This window comes from Typopeltis vanoorti, chromosome 17 (genome assembly GCF_054136105.1).
Source record: "Typopeltis vanoorti isolate ZY-2024b chromosome 17, IOZ_Tvanoo_1.0, whole genome shotgun sequence".
NCBI classification, from domain to species: Eukaryota; Metazoa; Arthropoda; class Arachnida; order Uropygi; family Thelyphonidae; genus Typopeltis; species Typopeltis vanoorti.
Genome location: NC_143565.1, coordinates 49,420,857 through 49,430,623, shown reverse-complemented (window position 1 = coordinate 49,430,623; position 9,767 = coordinate 49,420,857).

Below are 9,767 nucleotides of genomic sequence, written 5' to 3'. Positions count from 1 at the left end.
TGGTAATTTTAATTATGGCAATAGAGACTAGGATGATGAGGTAGCAACTGGAAGTAAAGAAAATGAGTTTCTCAAGTTTTTGAGGGACAACTACCTCAGGCAGTATGTAACAGAGGGCACACGAGGATTGAGGGTCTTGGATTTGATCATCTTATCAAAGGATGTTATTATAAATGAGGTGTCAAATCACCTCCCAGTTGGTGAGAGTGACCATGAAGTGATTACCTTTCGTGTGTAGAGGCTTAAGTGCTGTGAGGACATCATGTTGGAGGCTTAATGGATTTTTTACAACACTCAAAAAGGATTAAAATAGAATTTAATACTTCCTATATTTCGTCCTAGTCACTAGGACATCTATGGGATTACAAAAACAACTAATGTAACATGTACACAAATATCATACAATACTAAGCCCAACCACATGGGTGACACTAAAGTCCTATCTAGGTGGAGCGCTCTCAGAAACCAACCAAATCTTAATAAATACAATTGCATTAAGCTTCTGAAGATTTGGGAAACACTCATCACCAGAGGTCCCACCTTACATTCCAGGCCACCTACTACTGCCATTTGAGGGCGCTCCACCTAGATAGGACTTTAGTGTCACCCACGTGATTGGGCTTAGTATTGTATGATATTTGTGTGCATGTTGCATTAGTTGTTTTTGTAATCCCGTAGATGTCCTAGTGACTAGGACGAAATATAGGAAGTATTAAATTCTATTTTAATCCTTTTTGAGTGTTGTAAAAAATCCATTAAGCTTCCAACATGAAGTGATTACCTGGTTAATTGCCAGCAGTGTGAGGAAAGTATATGTGGAACTACAAGGCTGGTGATTATGAAAAGCCAAGGAGATAGTTTGCAGGTGTAGCATGGAATGAGGAATTGGGTGGAAATGAGATCAATTCTGCTTAGGTGATATTCAAGAACTATCTAGTAGAAGCAATGTCTAAATGCATTCCAAGAGTCAGAAGGTTAAATAAGGTATGTGTGAAATGAATGAATGACCATATTAAGCATATGAAAAAGGCATTATGGAGGCAACATAAGAGGAGTAGTAATAGTTAATTCCACAGGGATTACAAAGAACAGGAAAGGAGGATGACTTGGTTGGTAAGGGTAGCAAAAGTAAAGTGTGTGAGCAGCAGTTAGCTAATGAAGCCAAAAATAATCCTAGGGAGGTTCTTTCGATATGTAGCCAGCAAAAAAAAAAAAAAAATTATGGAAGGATGAGATTGATTGGAGAAAATGGTATAAGAACAACTGCTACAGAGGATATAGTTGAGATACTTAATGAGCAGTTCATCCTTTTGAATGTGACATTATGGAGAGTTTGAGAGAATTTGATGATGAGGAGGAGGAGAGTAAGCAAGCAAGAGGTATATGGAGAATTGAGCAAACAATGTTAATAAGGCTGTGGGACTTGATAATATATCACCATGTATTTTGAGCCTCCATAGCTCAGTTGGTATACACAAAGCCCTTTGGTCAGACTGACCTGGGTTCGATTTCCGTCCATGACGTGAGGAACCTTTATCTAGTCACATTTGACTAAAGGTGAGTTAGCCAGTTTCATACAGAGGTAGAGGGTTTTTTTCAACTGTAAACTCAGGTTTTTCATCTCTCAGAACAGGCAAACCAGGCCCATTAATACAGAGATCTACAGTCATAAAATACATACTTAATCTCCCTCATTAGGAGGGCTCAAACCATTCCTAAGGGAGGAAAGAGGGGAATGCCATGAAATAAATAACCATGTATTTTGAAAGAATGTGCCATGCAGTTAGCATCTGCCTTGACATATTTGTTTAGTATGAGTCTTGCATTGGGTCAAGTTCCAAAGGAGTGGAAGGCAAGATTGTTCTGCTTCATAAGCTAGGTGATGGAACTCAAGCATCAAATTATAGGGCTATCTGTGTGTCAGTTGTTGTAGTTAGAGTCCTGGAGAGGGGCTGGTGAGAACCAGGATCCAGAATTGGGTTGACAACAGTGATATTATCTTTGATGGACAGCTTGAATTTGCTAAAGGAAGGTGTCATGTTTTAGTAATCTACTTACTTATTACAATAAGGTGACAGCTTCATTGGACAAAGGAGATGGATACACAGTAGTTTACTTAGATTTTGCAAAGGCTTTTGATAGATTATCGCATGATAGCCAAACTAGATCAGGTCGGGTTGGATATTAGACTAGTGCATTGGATTGGAGATTAGCTATGTGATAGGAATCAGCAAGTTGTGTATAGGGGAGCAATATCCCAGAAGGGGAAAGTCACTAGTGGTGTGCCTCAGGCAGGGCTGTCGCCAGATTATATCGTGCCCTGATGCAAACAATTAATCGCTCCTGATGGATTATAAGACAAAAATATAAGAAAATCTCCAATTGCTATTTTGTTTTTATTACAAGAGAAACATTAATGCAAAACGATTATATAATAATATTAATTAAATGTTTGCTCTACGGGGATATCGCACAATAAAACTGTTTATAAGTCTTCTAAATTAAAATTATAAGATGTCTGCCTCTATCAATATAGTTGCTAGATCAACCAATCTTTCTTGGGTCATTGCTGTTTGCAAATATTTTTAAATCAGTTTAAGCTTGGAAAAACTTCTTTCTGCACCGCAATATGGCTGAACGAGAGCCCTTATTAAGCTGCGCCGTGAGGCAGGCTGCCTCTATACTACACCCTGTCGATGGTAGCCTCAGGTGTCAGTTTTAGGGCCATTGCTATTTAACCTGTATATTAATGATATTGGGGAAGATTTAGATGGGGATATTCAGTTGTTTGCAGGTGATGCAAAGTTGGGATGAACTATGAGGAGCAAAGCAGATGTTCTGGCCTTACATGAAGACTTGAATAGATTGAGTAAATGGGCATGGGGGTGGGGTGGGGATGACAGTTCAATGTTGCAAAATGTGAGGTTTTAAAATTTGGGAAACAAAGATGGGATGTAGAATTTACACTTGGTGAGGATATATTGTTGGAGGTGGAGGAAATAACAAATCTTGGGGTGATGGTGGATGAGAATCTAAAATTTAGAGAACACATTGCCAAAATTGTGAGGACAACACAATGAATTCTGAGAATGATGTGGCAGACACTGACTTCTAGAAGTAAGACGATTCTTGTTCCATTGTATAAGGACTTGATTAGGCCACATATGGAATACTGTGCACAGATTTCATTACCTAGTTTTAAAAAGAACAAAGAGATGTTGGAAAGGGTCCAGAGGCAATTGACTAAGGTGGTTTCTGATCTCTGGAATATTGAATATGAGGAAAGGTTGAGAAGATGCAATTTACAGAATCCAGTGGACAAGAGGAAGAGGGGTGACATGATAGAGATGTGCAAGTTGGTAAGGGGGTTGTTATAGGCTCAATGTTGAAGAACTTTTTCATAAAATAGTGGGAGATGAGGGAGGGGGATAAATAAGGTCATTTCTGGAAGTTGTATAAGGAGGGTTTTAACAGGGAGTGAGAGGCAGGTTTTTTGCATGCAGAGTTGTGAATGATTGGAATGCCTTGCCTGAGAGTGTGGTGTCTACAGAGAAGTTGAATGTTTTTAAGGCAAGTTATGATGAGCTGTGTGTATGATAAATGGACCTCCTCGATGAGTCTTTGACTGCATGGGGTCATAGGATAATAATAATAAATACAAACTATAATAAATTATTGCTTTTGGCCTCTATTAATTATGATTAGTTTGCTTTCCTCTATTGATTGCAATGATTTAAAAACATTTCGTTAAATGTTAAAAGTTATGAATCTGCAAGATTTAAGGTAAGCAGTGGTGTCCTCAGGGTTCAGTCCTTGGGCCATTATTGCTCAATCTATACATTAATGACATCAAGCAGGATCTATCATCAGATTTGCAATTGTTTGCTGATGATGCGAAGCAAACGTAGATAATATGTTTGCTTTGCGTTAGATAATAGCAAACGAAATGATATCTACCATTTCTTTTGCCCAGACTGGAAATCTGGGCAAACGAAAATGGTTATCAGTTTAATGTTAGTAAGTGTAAAGTTATGCACTTTGGTGTGATTAGAGTTCCAGCGGCATATTATATTAGCGGGGTTATGCTACAAGAAACTGAGGAGGCAAGGGATCTTGGTGTATTAGTGGATAAGAATTTAAAGTTCAAAGGTCACATAGCAAAAGTTGCAAATACAACTCAGAGGATAATTACTATGTTGAAGCAAACCTTGACATGTAAGGATAAGGAAGTAATTTTGATTCTTTATAAGGCTTTGATAAGACTACACCTGGATTACTGTGCACAGATTTGGTCTCTGGGCTTCCAAGGGGATAAAGAAGCTGTGGAAAGGGTGCAAAGAAGAGTTACAAATATATCCAGATTATGGGATTTATATTATGAAGACAGATTGCGAGTATGTAAATTGCAGACTATGGTTAACTGGAGAAAGAGGGGTGATATGATAGAAGTCTATAAACTTTTGAATGGGTGTTATAGCATTTCAAATGATGAAATTTTTCATTATATGGAAGGCAGGGAGAGCACACAGGGGCATCCATGGAAGTTAAGGTTGTTCTCAGTCAAGAAAGGGGGTACGAGCTAGTGGTGTACCTCAGGGTTCAGTCCTTGGGCCATTATTGCTCAATCTATACATTAATGACATCAAGCAGGGTTTATCATCAGATTTGCAATTGTTTGCTGATGATGTGAAGATAGGCAGGGAAATCAGGGATGCTACTGATATTCAGCAATTACAAAGTGATTTGAATAGACTGGAAATCTGGGCAAACGAAAATGGCTATCAGTTTAATGTTAGTAAGTGTAATGTTATGCACTTTGGCGTGATTAGAGTTCCAGTGGCATATTATATTAGCAGGATTATGCTACAAGAAACTGAAGAGGCAAGGGATCTTGGTGTATTGCTGGATAAGAATTTAAAGTTCAAAGGTCACATAGCAAAAGTTGCAAATACAACTCAGAGGATAATTGCTATGTTGAAGCAAACCTTGATATGTAAGGATAAGGAAGTAATTTTGCTTCTTTATAAAGCTTTGATAAGACCACACTTGGATTACTGTGTGCAGATTTGGTCTCCGGGGTTCCAAGGGGATAAAGAAGCTGTGGAAAGGGTGCAAAGAAGAGTTACAAAGATTATATCCAGATTATGGAATTTAGATTATGTGAGTATGTGGATTACAGACTCTGGTTAATAGGAGAAAGAGGGGTGATATGACAGAGGTCTATAAACTTTTAAATGGTGTTATAGCATTTCAAATGATGAAATTTTTTGTTATATGGAAGGCGAGGAGAGAACACTGGGGCATCCATGGAAGTTAAGGTTGTTCTCAGTCAAGAAAGGGTTAAGAGCTAGGTTTTTCTCCCAGAGAGCAGTGAGTAAGTGGAATAATTTGCCCTTACGGGTAGTGAGTGCATCTAGTGTAAATGAATTTAAGGGAAGGTATGATAGCTGGGTTGGGTAATTTACAGCCTCCCTTGATGAGGCCTTGACTCCTTGGAGTTCTCAGATAATAATAATAATAATATACTTCACTATGACATACTCCATATAATTTAGGACAGTGACATCTCAGATAGGATTAACCAATAACATATAATGCAAACTACCGGAACAGCATGAATCTTGCTTAGAATCATTCGCATGCATAATTCTAAAACTTTGCATTCTCACAATTCTTTCTTATTCAACACTTTGTCAATCATAATAGTGATTATAAACAAAAAAAAAAAAAATCATTAAATTTCTTCCTGCCTTTTGTATTTGTGGAGGTGGAGCCTTTTTAGGTACAGTGTTTTCCTTATCTTCATCCAAGGGAATATCAAAAGCAACAGGTTTTGGAACTGTAGAGAAAAAAAAATAATATGCAAATTAATTTATTTGATACACCAAAAAGAAACTCTCAACTGCAGGATATATAAAAAAAAAACTGTCTTGGTTTGAACTGAGTATATGCATTCACTGAAATATTGTACTTTTAAATTATTCTGATATTATCGCAACAGATATCCACAGGGACAACAGATTAATCTTGGGAAGGCTCACTCAGCTAGCAATATCTATCATCTATCATAAGTGGATCATCCATCTCCTAACATACGAGGTGTGAAAATTTAATTCCCAAACCGTCCACATAGTGTTGCCTATGTGGTGATTTGGTTGGAGTCACGTGAGTAATCATCTTTGTATATGTTTTAACTAATGTCTGCGTAAACCTCAAGCCAATAGAGCCATATGCTAAGTTGGCTATTGCAAAAAACCATAGAGATCTGCATGTAAACTTTGGAGTAAAAATGTGTGATCGAAATTTGGAACATGTTAACATCAATTTTGTGTGAAAATAGGCAAAACTGCTACTGAAACGTTGGAGCTGTTGAAAGTGGCATATGGTGTGGATGCTCTGAAAAAGTCAAGTATCTTTGAGTGGCATAAGAGATTCAAAAGTAGGTGAGAAGATGTGAACGATGATCCCATAAGTGGGCAGCCAAAAACAAAAATGATGGACACGAATGTGAACATTTGGTACAGTCTAACAGATGATTAAGTGTGTGTAATTAATGGCTAATGCATTGAGAAACACTCAGGGTAATTTTAACTGAAGAATTGGGTATGCAAAAGATTTCTGCGAAGTTTGTGCCTCAGATCTTGATGGACGAACAGAAGCAGCAGCGGCTACAAGTTGCGACTGATCTTTCTGCAAATAAGCACATGTTTCCAAAAGTAATTATGGATGACAAAACCTGGTGCTTCCAGTACAATCCTGAAACAAAATGCCAGAGCATGCAGTGGAAAATCCAGAGTTCACCACATCCAAAAAAGAAAAGCATGCATGTCATGTTCGCAGTTCAAGACCATGCTGGTGTGTTTCTTTGATCACAAGGGGATAGTTCACTTTGAATTCATTGAACAGGGACAACAAACGGTCAACAAACAATGCTATTTAGAGGTGCTGAAAAGATTACGAGATTCTGTTCAGAGAAAAAGACTTGAATTTTGGCCTGATAAGTGGGATCATTCATCACGACAATATGCCAAGCCATAGTGTGCTCACCATGAGAGAGTTTTGGCCAAAAAATCGATTACCGAATTAGATCATTCTGCTTATTCACCCGACTTCTCCCTGTGATTTCTGACTGTTTCCAAAATTAAAGACTGCACTAAAAGGACGAAGATTTTCTGACATCGGTAATATCCAGTATAATATGCCGGAAAAAGAGTTCCAGGCCTGTTTTCAAAAATGGGAACACCGTCTAAACCAGTGTATAAATGCACAAAGGGACTACTTCGAAGGCGACAGTAGCCACTAATGTATAGTTCCAAATACAGTAAAACCCCGAAGTTATGCAGTAGGTGGGACCAACAAAAAGTGCGTAACTCAGGGTATAATTTTGCATGTAATTTATATATACAAACATACAATTGGGAACAAAGATTTACAAAAACACCTATATTTTTTAAGAAATATAATCATAATTGTAGTTTTTCGTACATAAAAAAAAAAAAGTTATTTCGATGTCAATGGTTTCATAAAATCTAATAGATTCGTTTGACAGCATAATGTCTTTTTCTTGTCACGCAAAATTTCTTCATAGCAAGCTAATGATTATTTTATTCCTTGCCTTGTGGCTATAATTCGTTCCTCGTTAGAATCTATGTCCTCCAAAATCTGTAAACCTTTCTTTTATGATTGTTCTTACTGTGGATTCCTGTAGATCGAACTTCTTTGCTAGCTCACAAATTTTCATTCCGCCTTCAAAATCCTTAATAATGTTGAGTTTTGTTTCCAAAGTCAATGTTTTTCTTTTCTTGCTAGCTGTAGAAGAATCGGACTTGCTTCTTTTGGATGACATTATTATCTTTTATGTGATAAAATTTTTATCAAGAACATAACATTAAACAATCCCAAGGTTTGTAGACTATAAAAATCGTGTATGAATGGAGACCGCGCAAAACACATCAGTGGTCGTTCACAGCATGTGCGACACTGGCGAATGCGGCCGGCGCCTGAAAGATACTAGTGGTGAGGAGTGAAGCGGGACGGGAATACGTACATATAAGAAACCGCGTAACTCCAGATTCGCGTAAGTCGGGGTATGATTGTATAGGTATTTTACAGGTGCATTCCGGGAATTAAATTGTCACACCTCATGTATTATTATTGTATTACCCACCATGGAGTCAGCTGACTCATCACAGCCCACTCAACAATATATTTATCATATTGAACTTAAACTCCTGGCATTCACACCTGGGTGCAATCCATGCCAGGTAATGGATTGCACCCATGTAAAATATCTACTCCTCATCCTTTACTACGTCCATAACTTCTAGGGATGGCCCTAGTTCTTCCCTCACCTTCCTCTCTTTTTTAAATCCTGGTTGTCTCTATCTAATAAAATTTCCTCACCAACTTAAATGTATCTATCGTAACACCTCTTTTGCTTATCCACAAAAACTCTGAAATTTCTGTTCTCTCAACCTCTTCCCATAACCAACATTCCTGAGTCCTGATATTGCCTTGTTCACCTGTCTCTGAACTGTTGTCAATGGAGTTTTACAATGAAAATTAGACAACTAAATCTGAGCACAACAGCCCATACAAGTGGCACAACAACCTCCTTAATTCCTATTTGTCATTAGCCTCTCTATATACTCATACAAGTAGCCTAGTTGTGAAGTGACTTCATGTGTAAACTTTGCTTATGCTTGTATAAAGGATGAAACCAAGAACATTATATAATTTGGTATGAAAATTGGCTGGAGCATAAAAAACTTGAGCTGCATTCTGAAAAAATGTAGAATATTTCAACTATTTAAGCACAATTTTTTTACTAAATATAAAGAGCCAAAGGCTTCAATTTTTTTAATGAAGATGGTAGATTATATATGGGAATAGACAACAGAATAAGCAAAACTAGTACGAGGAACCAATTGAATACATTTATATGGAATAAGAGAGAAATTAGTCGAAATACTAACCTAGCACCATACACTCTCTTGTATGGTGCTAGTTTTGTATTTCGACCGATTTTAACTTGTGGATCTGAAAGTTGGGTTTAGAAATAAAACAGTTGATCAAAGGCTAGACTGCAGATATAAGAGTTTTCTGTGAAAAATTAGCTAAGTGAACAGATGGTACCAATCGCAAGAATCGTATTAAAAATGAAGATAACAGGAAAGAACAATATTTTTAGCATTCAAGAATTGGAGTCTGATCTCTGATGAGGTGTCTGATGTCAAGATTTCTAGAAAAAGACCCAAAGGAAGACTAAAATCTAAGTAGATTGATATAGTCAGAAGTGCTCTAGAAGGCAGAAATATAAAATCTAACAAAATTGGAGTGCAGAGCAGTGATAGACTAATTTGGAGGAAAATTGTTGACAGATTAGTAATAATGTAAACTTAATCGATATGTAGTGCTGTCATAGTATCCTGTACAACACCTGAAGACAAATCTGGGAATGCATGGTGATGATGAATCTTTCTCTATGTGATCTGCTCTACCGTAAGATTTCCTTGTTCTCTCTTGTTGCTTTTACTGTTCTCCTAATTTGAGACCAATTGAGCTTCCATAGATCTGTTAGTATTATTAAAAATGCTGTAATGCAAAAAACCTTTATAAGGACTTTCATCTGAAGGAGAATTACCTGTTTCACATGACAACATATCTGTTTTTCATTCTGGCTTAAAACCATCAGTCAGTTTGGCTTAATGCCAAATGACAACAACCCCAACCGATTTCAGTTTCATGTTCTTAGGCCCAGTAATGAC